Here is a 12,190-nt window from a genome sequence, read left to right on the forward strand (position 1 = left end):
AGCACACATCAGACACATTACACAAGCACATAGCACACATCAGACACATTACACAAGCAAAGAGCACATCAGACACATTACACAAGCACAGAGCACACATCAGACACATCACACAAGCACAGAGCACACATCAGACACATCACACAAGCAGAGAGCACACACCAGACGCATCACACAAGCACATAGCACACATCACACAAGCACAGACCACACATCAGACACATCACACAAGCACAGTGCACACATCAGACACATCATACAAGCACAGAGCACACATCAGGCACATCACACAAGCACAGTGCACACATCAGACACATCACACAAGCACAGAACACACATCACACAAGCACAGAACACACATCAGACACATCTCACAAGCACAGAGCACACATCAGACACATCACACAAGCGCAGAACGCACATCAGACACATCACACAAGCACAGTGCACACATCAGACACATCACACAAGCACAGAACACACATCAGACACATCTCACAAGCACAGAGCACACATCAGGCACATCACACAAGCGCAGAACGCACATCAGACACATCACACAAGCACAGTGCGCACGTAAGACATCACACAAGCACAGAGCACACATCAGACACATCACACAAGCACAGAGCGCACATCAGACACATCACACAAGCACAGAGAACACATCAGACACATCACACAAGCACAGAGCACACAACAGACACATCACACAAGCACAGAGCACACATCAGGCACATCACACAAGCATAGAACACATATGACACATCACACAAGCACAGAACACACATCAGACACATCACACAATCACAGAGCACACATCAGACACATCACACAAGCACATAGCACACATCAGACACATCACACAAGCACAGAGCACACATCAGACACATTACACAAGCACAGCGCACACATCAGACACATCACACAAGGACAGAGTACACATCAGACATCTCACCCAAGCAAATAGCACACATCAGACACATCACACAAGCACAGAGCACACATCAGACACATCACACAAGCACAGAGCACATATCAGACACATCACACAAGCACAGAACACACATCACACAAGCACAGAGCGCACATCAGACACATCACACAAGCACAGAGCACACATCAGACACATCACACAAGCACAGAGCACACATCAGACACATCACACAAGCACAGAGCACACATCAGACATATCAAACAAGCACAGAGAACACATCAGACACATCACACAAGCACAGAGCGCACATCAGACACATCACACAAGCACAGAGAGCACATCAGACAAATCACACAAGCACAGAGCGCACATCAGACACATCACACAAGCACAGAACGCACATCAGACACATCACACAAGCACAGACCACATAACAGACACATCACACAAGCACAGAGCACACATCAGACACATCACACAAGCACAGAGCACACATCAGACACATCACACAAGCACAGTGCACACATCAGACACATCACACAAGCAGAGAGCACACATCAGACACATCACACAAGCACAGAGCACACATCAGACACATCACACAAGCACAGAGCACACATCAGACACATCACACAAGCAGAGAGCACACATCAGACACATCACGCAAGCACATAGCACACATCAGACACATCACACAAACACAGACCACACATCAGACACATCACACAAGCACAGCCCACATATAAGACACATCACACAAGCACAGTGAACACATCAGACATATCACACAAGCACAGCCCACATATAAGACACATCACACAAGCACAGTGAACACATCAGACACATCACACATGCACAGCCCACATATAAGACACATCACACAAGCACAGTGAACACATCAGACACATCACACAAGCACAGAGCACACATCAGACATATCACACAAGCACAGAAGACACATCAGACACATCACACAAGTACAGAGCACACATCAGACACATCACACAAGCACAGAGCACACATCAGACACATCACACAAGCACAGAACACACATCAGACATATAACACAAGCACAGAACACACATCAGACACATCACACAAGCACAGTGCACACATCAGACATATCACACAAGCACAGAACACACATCAGACACATTACCCAAGCACAGAGCACACATCAGACACATCACACAAGCACTGAGCACACATCAGACACATCACACAAGCACTGAGCACACATCAGACACATCACACAAGCACAGAGCGCACATCAGACACATCACACAAGGACAGAGAACACATCAGACACATTACTCAAGCACAGAGCACACATCAGACACATCACACAAGCACAGTGCACACATCAGATATATCACACAAGCACAGAACACACATCAGACACATCACACAAGCACAGTGCACACATCAGACATATCACACAAGCACAGAGCACACATCAGACACATCACACAAGCACAGTGAACACAACAGACTTATCACACAAGCACAGAACACACATCAGACACATCACACAAGCACAGTGCACACATCAGACATATCACACAAGCACAGAACACACATCAGACACATTACCCAAGCACAGAGCACACATCAGACACATCACACAAGCACAGAGCACACATCAGACACATCACACAAGCACATAGCACACATCAGACACATTACACAAGCACTGAGCACACATCAGACACATCACAGAAGCACATAGCACACATCAGACACATTACACAAGCAAAGAGAGCACATCAGACACATTACACAAGCACAGAGCACACATCAGACACATTACACAAGCACAGAGCACACATCAGACACATTACACAAGCAAAGAGAGCACATCAGACACATTACACAAGCACAGAGCACACATCAGACACATTACACAAGCACAGAGCACACATCAGACACATCACACAAGCACAGAGCACACATCAGACACATTACACAAGCACAGAGCACACATCAGACACATTACACAAGCACATAGCACACATCAGACACATTACACAAGCAAAGAGAGCACATCAGACACATTACACAAGCACAGAGCACACATCAGACACATCACACAAGCACAGAGCACACATCAGACACATCACACAAGCAGAGAGCACACACCAGACGCATCACACAAGCACATAGCACACATCACACAAGCACAGAGCACACATCAGACATATCACACAAGCACAGTGCACACATCAGACACATCACACAAGCACAGAACACACATCAGACACATCACACAAGCACAGAACACACATCAGACACATGTCTCAAGCACAGAGCACACATCAGACACATCACACAAGCGCAGAACGCACATCAGACACATCACACAAGCACAGTGCACACATCAGACACATCACACAAGCACAGAACACACATCAGACACATCTCACAAGCACAGAGCACACATCAGACACATCACACAAGCGCAGAACGCACATCAGACACATCACACAAGCACAGTGCGCACGTAAGACACATCACACAAGCACAGAGCACATATCAGACACATCACACAAGCACAGAGCGCACGTCAGACACATCACACAAGCACAGAGAACACATCAGACACATCACACAAGCACAGAGCAAACACCAGACACATCACACAAGCATAGAACACATATGACACATCACACAAGCACAGAACACACATCAGACACATCACACAATCACAGAGCACACATCAGACACATCACACAAGCACATAGCACACATCAGACACATCACACAAGCACAGAGCACACATCAGACACATTACACAAGCACAGCGCACACATCAGACACATCACACAAGGACAGAGTACACATCAGACATCTCACCCAAGCACATATCACACATCAGACACATCACACATGCACAGAGCACACATCAGACACATCACACAAGCACAGAGCACATATCAGACACATCACACAAGCACAGAACACACATCAAACACATCACACAAGCACAGAGCGCACATCAGACACATCACACAAGCACAGAGCACACATCAGACACATCACACAAGCAGAGAGCAAACATCAGACACATCACACAAGCACAGAGCACACATCAGACACATCACACTAGCACAGAGCACACATCAGACACATCACACAAGCAAAGAGCGCACATCAGACACATCACACAAGCACAGAGCGCACATCAGACAAATCACACAAGCACAGAGCGCACATCAGACACATCACACAAGCACAGAACACACATCAGACACATCACACAAGCACAGACCACATAACAGACACATCACACAAGCACAGAGCACACATCAGACACATCACACAAGCATAGAGCATACATCAGGCACATCACACAAGCACAGTGCACACATCAGACACATCACACAAGCAGAGAGCACACATCAGACAAATCACACAAGCAAAGAGCACACATCAGACACATCACACAAGCACATAGCACACATCAGACACATCACACAAGCACAGAACACACATCAGACACATCACACAAGCACAGACCACATAACAGACACATCACACAAGCACAGAGCACACATCAGACACATCACACAAGCATAGAGCATACATCAGGCACATCACACAAGCACAGTGCACACATCAGACACATCACACAAGCAGAGAGCACACATCAGACAAATCACACAAGCAAAGAGCACACATCAGACACATCACACAAGCACATAGCACACATCAGACACATCACACAAGCACAGACCACACATCAGACACATCACACAAGCACAGACCACATATAAGACACATCACACAAGCACAGTGAACACATCAGACATATCACACAAGCACAGAACACACATCAGACACATCACACAAGCACAGAAGACACATCAGACACATCACACAAGCACAGAAGACACATCAGACACATCACACAAGTACAGAGCACACATCAGACACATCACACAAGCACAGAGCACACATCAGACACATTACACAAGCACATAGCACACATCAGACACATTACACAAGCAAAGAGAGCACATCAGACACATTACACAAGCACAGAGCACACATCAGACACATCACACAAGCACAGAGCACACATCAGACACATCACACAAGCAGAGAGCACACACCAGACGCATCACACAAGCACATAGCACACATCACACAAGCACAGACCACACATCAGACACATCACACAAGCACAGTGCACACATCAGACACATCACACAAGCACAGAGTACACATCAGGCACATCACACAAGCGCAAAACGCACATCAGACACATCACACAAGCACAGTGCACACATCAGACACATCACACAAGCACAGAACACACATCAGACACATCTCACAAGCACAGAGCACACATCAGACACATCACACAAGCGCAGAAAGCACATCAGACACATCACACAAGCACAGTGCACACTTAAGACACATCACACAAGCACAGAGCACACATCAGACACATCACACAAGCACAGAGCGCACATCAGACACATCACACAAGCACAGACCACACACCAGACACATCACACAAGCACAGAGCACACATCAGGCACATCACACAAGCATAGAACACATATGACACATCACACAATCACAGAGCACACATCAGCCACATCACACAAGCACATAGCACACATCAGACACATCACACAAGCACAGAGCACACATCAGACACGTTACACAAGCACAGAGTACACATCAGACATCTCACCCAAGCACATAGCACACATCAGACACATCACACAAGCACAGAGCACACATCAGACACATCACACAAGCAAAGAGCGCACATCAGACACATCACACAAGCACAGAGCGCACATCAGACACATCACACAAGCATAGAGCACACATCAGACACATCACACAAGCACAGAACACACATCAGACACATCACACAAGCACAGAGCGCACATCAGACACATCACACAAGCACAGAGCGCACATCAGACACATCACACAAGCATAGAGCACACATCAGACACATCACACAAGCACAGAGCACACATCAGACACATCACACAAGCACAGAGCACACATCAGACACATTACACAAGAACAGAGCACACATCAGACACATTACCCTAGCACAGAGCATACATCAGACACATCACACAAGGACAGAGCACACATCAGACACATCACACAAGCACAGAACACACATCAGACACATCATACGATCACAGAGCACACATCAGACACATCACACAAGCGCAGAACACACATCAGACACATCACCCAAGCACAGAGCACACATCAGACACATCACACAAGCACAGAGCACACATCAGACACATTACACAAGAACAGAGCACACATCAGACACATTACCCTAGCACAGAGCATACATCAGACACATCACACAAGGACAGAGCACACATCAGACACATCACAAAAGCACAGAGCACACATTAGACACATCACACAAGCACAGAGCACACATCAGACACATCACACAAGCGCAGAACACACATCAGACACATCACCCAAGCACAGAGCACACATCAGACACATCACACAAGCACAGAGTACACATCAGACACATCACACAAGCACAGAGTACACATCAGACACATCACACAAGCAAAGAAGACACATCAGACACATCACACAAGCACAGAGCACACATCAGACACATCACACAAGCACAGCCCACATATAAAACACATCACACAAGCACAGTGAACACATCAGACATCACACAAGCACAGAACACACATCAGACACATCACACAAGCACAGAGCACACATCAGACACATCACACAAGCACAGAAGACACATCAGACACATCACACAAGTACAGAGCACACATCAGACACATCACACAAGCACAGAGCACACATCAGACACATCACACAAGCACAGTGAACACATCAGACATTACACAAGCACATAGCACACATCAGACACATCACACAAGCACAGAAGACACATCAGACACATCACACAAGACCTGAGCACACATCAGACACATTACACAAGGACAGAGTACACATCAGACACATCACCCAAGCACATAGCACACATCACACAAGCACAGAGCACATATCAGACACATCACACAAGCACAGAACACACATCAGACACATCACACAAGTACAGAGCACACATGCGTCACATCAAACAAGTACAGAGCACACATCACACAAGTACAGAACACACATCATACACATCACAAAAGCACAGAGCACACATCAGACACTTTACACAAGCACAGAGCACACATCAGACACATCACACAAGCACGTAGCACACACCAGACACATCACTCAAGCACAGAGCACACATCAGACCCATCACACAAACACAGAGCACACATCAGACACATCACACAAACACAGAGCACACATCAGACACATCACACAAGTACAAAGCACACATCAGACACATTACACAAGCACAGAGCACACATCAGACACATCACACAAGCACAGAGCACACATCAGACACATCACACAAGCACAGAGCACACATCAGACACGTCACACAAACACAAAGCACACATCAGACACATCACTCAAGAACAGAGCACACATCAGACAAATCACACAAGTACATAGCACACATCAGACACATCACACAATTCCAGAGCACACATCAGACACATCACACAAAAACAGAGCACACATCAGACACATCACCAAGCACAAAGCACACATCAGACACATCACACAAGCATAGATCACATATCAGACACATCACACAAGTACAAAGCACACATCAGACACATTACACAAGCACAGAGCACACATCAGACACATCACACAAACACAGAGCACACATCAAACACATCACACAAGCACAGAACACACATCAGACACATCACACAAGCACATAGCACACATCAGACACATCACACAAGTACAAAGCACACATCAGACACATTACACAAGCACAGAGCACACATCAGACACATCACACAAACACAGAGCACACATCAGACACATCACACAAGCACAGAACACACATCAGACACATCACACAAGCACAGAACACACACCAGACACATCACACAAGTGCAGAGCACACATCAGACACATCACACAAGAACAGAGCACACATCAGACACATCACACAAGAACAGAGCACACACCAGACACATCACACAAGTGCAGAGCACACATCAGACACATCACACAAGAACAGAGCACACATCAGACACATCACACAAGCACAGAACACACACCAGACACATCACACAAGTGCAGAGCACACATCAGACACATCACACAAGAACAGAGCACACATCAGACACATCACACAAGAACAGAGCACACATCAGACACATCACACAAGCACCTAGCACACATCAGACACATTACCCTAGCACAGAGCACACATCAGACACATCACACAAGCACAGAACACACATCAGACACATCATACGAGCACAGCCCACACATCAGACACATCACACAAGCGCAGAACACACATCAGACACATCACCCAAGCACAGAGCACACATCAGACACATCACACAAGCACAGAGTACACATCAGACACATCACACAAGCATAGAAGACACATCAGACACATCACACAAGCACAGAGCACACATCAGACACATCACACAAGCACAGCCCACATATAAGACACATCACACAAGCACAGTGAACACATCAGACATATCACACAATCACAGAACACACATCAGACACATCACACAAGCACAGAGCACACATCAGACACATCACACAAGCACAGAAGACACATCAGACACATCACACAAGTACAGCGCACACATCAGACACATCACACAAGCACAGAGCACACATCAGACACATCACACAAGCACAGTGAACACATGAGACATATAAAACAAGCACAGAACACACATCAGACACATCACACAAGCACAGTGCACACATCAGACACATCACACAAGCACTGAGCACACATCAGACACATCACACAAGCACAGTGCACACATCAGACACATCACACAAGGACAGAGTACACATCAGACACATTACCCATGCACAGAGCACACATCAGACACATCACAGAAGCACAGTGAACCCCTCAGACATATCACACAAGCACAGAACACACATCAGACACATCACACAAGCACAGTGCACACATCAGACATATCACACAAGCACAGAACACACATCAGACACATTACCCAAGCACAGAGCACACATCAGACACATCACACAAGCACAGAGCACACATCAGACGCATTACACAAGCACATAGCACACATCAGACACATTACCCAAGCACAGAGCACACATCAGACACATTACACAAGCACATAGCACACATCAGACACATTACACAAGCACAGAACACACATCAGACACATCACACAAGCACAGAACACACATCAGACACATCACACAAGCACAGAACACACATCAGACATATCACACAAGCACAGAACACACATCAGACACATCACACAAGGACAGAGTACACATCAGACACATTACCCAAGCACAGAGCACACATCAGACACATCACACAAGCACAGAGCACACATCAGACACATTACACAAGCACAGAGCACACATCAGACACATTACACAAGCACATAGCACACATCAGACACATTACACAAGCAAAGAGCACACATCAGACACATCACACAAGCACAGAGCACACATCATACACATTACACAAGCACAGAGCACACATCAGACACATCACACAAGCACAGAACACACATCAGACATATCACACAAGCACAGAACACACATCAGACACATCACACAAGGACAGAGTACACATCAGACACATTACCCAAGCACAGAGCACACATCAGACACATCACACAAGCACAGAGCACACATCAGACACATTACACAAGCACAGAGCACACATCAGACACATTACACAAGCACATAGCACACATCAGACACATTACCCAAGCACAGAGCACACATCAGACACATCACACAAGCACAGAGCACACATCATACACATTACACAAGCACAGAGCACACATCAGACACATCACACAAGCACAGAGCACACATCAGACACATCACACAAGCAGAGAGCACACACCAGACACATCACACAAGCACATAGCACACATCACACAAGCACAGACCACACATCAGACACATCACACAAGCACAGTGCACACATCAGACACATCACACAAGCACAGTGAACACATGAGACATATAAAACAAGCACAGAACACACATCAGACACATCACACAAGCACAGTGCACACATCAGACACATCACACAAGCACAGAGCACACATCAGACACATCACACAAGCACAGTGAACACATGAGACATATAAAACAAGCACAGAACACACATCAGACACATCACACAAGCACAGTGCACACATCAGACATATCACACAAGCACAGAACACACATCAGACACATCACACAAGCACAGAGCAAACATCAGACACATCACACAAGTACAGAGCACACGTCAGACACATCACACAAGCACAGAGCACACATCAGACACATCACACAAGCACAGTGCACACATCAGACACATCACACAAGCACAGAGCACACATCAGACACATCACACAAGCACAGTGAACACATGAGACCTATAAAACAAGCACAGAACACACATCAGACACATCACACAAGCACAGTGCACACATCAGACATATCACACAAGCACAGAACACACATCAGACACATTACACAAGCACAGAGCGCACATTAGACACATCACACAAGGACAGAGTACACATCAGACACATTACCCAAGCACAGAGCACACATCATACACATCACACAAGAACAGAGCACACATCAGACACATTACACAAGCACAGAGCGCACATCAGACACATCACACAAGGACAGAGTACACATCAGACACATTACCCAAGCACAGAGCACACATCATACACATCACACAAGAACAGAGCGTACATCAGACACATTACACAAGCACAGAGCACACATCAGACACATCACACAAGCACAGAGCACACATCAGACACATCACACAAGCACATAGCACACATCAGACACATTACACAAGCAAAGAGAGCACATCAGACACATTACACAAGCACATAGCACACATCAGACACATTACACAAGCACAGAGCACACATCAGACACATCACACAAGCACAGAGCACACATCAGACACATCACACAAGCACATAGCACACATCAGACACATTACACAAGCAAAGAGAGCACATCAGACACATTACACAAGCACATAGCACACATCAGACACATTACACAAGCACAGAGCACACATCAGACACATCACACAAGCACAGACCACACATCAGACACATCACACAAGCACAGTGCACACATCAGACACATCACACAAGCACAGAGCACACATCAGACACATCACACAAGCAAAGTGCACACATCATACACATCACAAAATCATAGAGCACACATCAGACACATCACACAAGCACAGTGCGCACATCAGACACATCACACAAGCACAGAGCACACATCAGGCACATCACACAAGCACAGAACACACATCAGACACATCACACAAGCGCAGAACGCACATCAGACACATCACACAAGCACAGTGCACATATCAGACATATCACACAAGCACAGAACACATATCAGACACATCACACAAGCACAGAACACACATCAGACACATCACACAAGCACAGAGCACACATCAGACACATCACACAAGCGCAGAACGCACATCAGACACATCACACAAGCACAGAACACACATCAGACACATCACACAAGCACAGAACACACATCAGACACATCACACAAGCACAGAACACACATCAGACACATCACACAAGCACAGAACACACATCAGACACATCACACAAGCACAGAACACACATCAGACACATCACACAAGCGCAGAACTCACATCAGACACATCACACAAGCACAGTGCACATATCAGACAGATCACACAAGCACAGAACACACATCAGACACATCACACAAGCACAGAGCACACATCAGACACATCACACAAGCGCAGAAAGCACATCAGACACATCACACAAGCACAGTGCACACATCAGACACATCACACAAGCACAGAGCACACATCAGACACATCACACAAGCACAGAGCGCACATCAGACACATCACACAAGCACAGAGCACACACCAGACACATCACAAAAGCACAGAGCACACATCAGACACATCACAAAAGCACAGAGCACACATCAGACACATCACACAAGCACAGAGCACACATCAGACACATCACACAAGGACAGAGTACACATCAGACATCTCACCCAAGCACATAGCACACATCAGACACATCACACAAGCACAGA

Source organism: Dendrobates tinctorius, unplaced genomic scaffold, assembly GCF_039654945.1.
Source record: "Dendrobates tinctorius isolate UK_male_01 unplaced genomic scaffold, ASM3965494v1 ptg000028l, whole genome shotgun sequence".
NCBI lineage: Eukaryota > Metazoa > Chordata > Amphibia > Anura > Dendrobatidae > Dendrobates > Dendrobates tinctorius.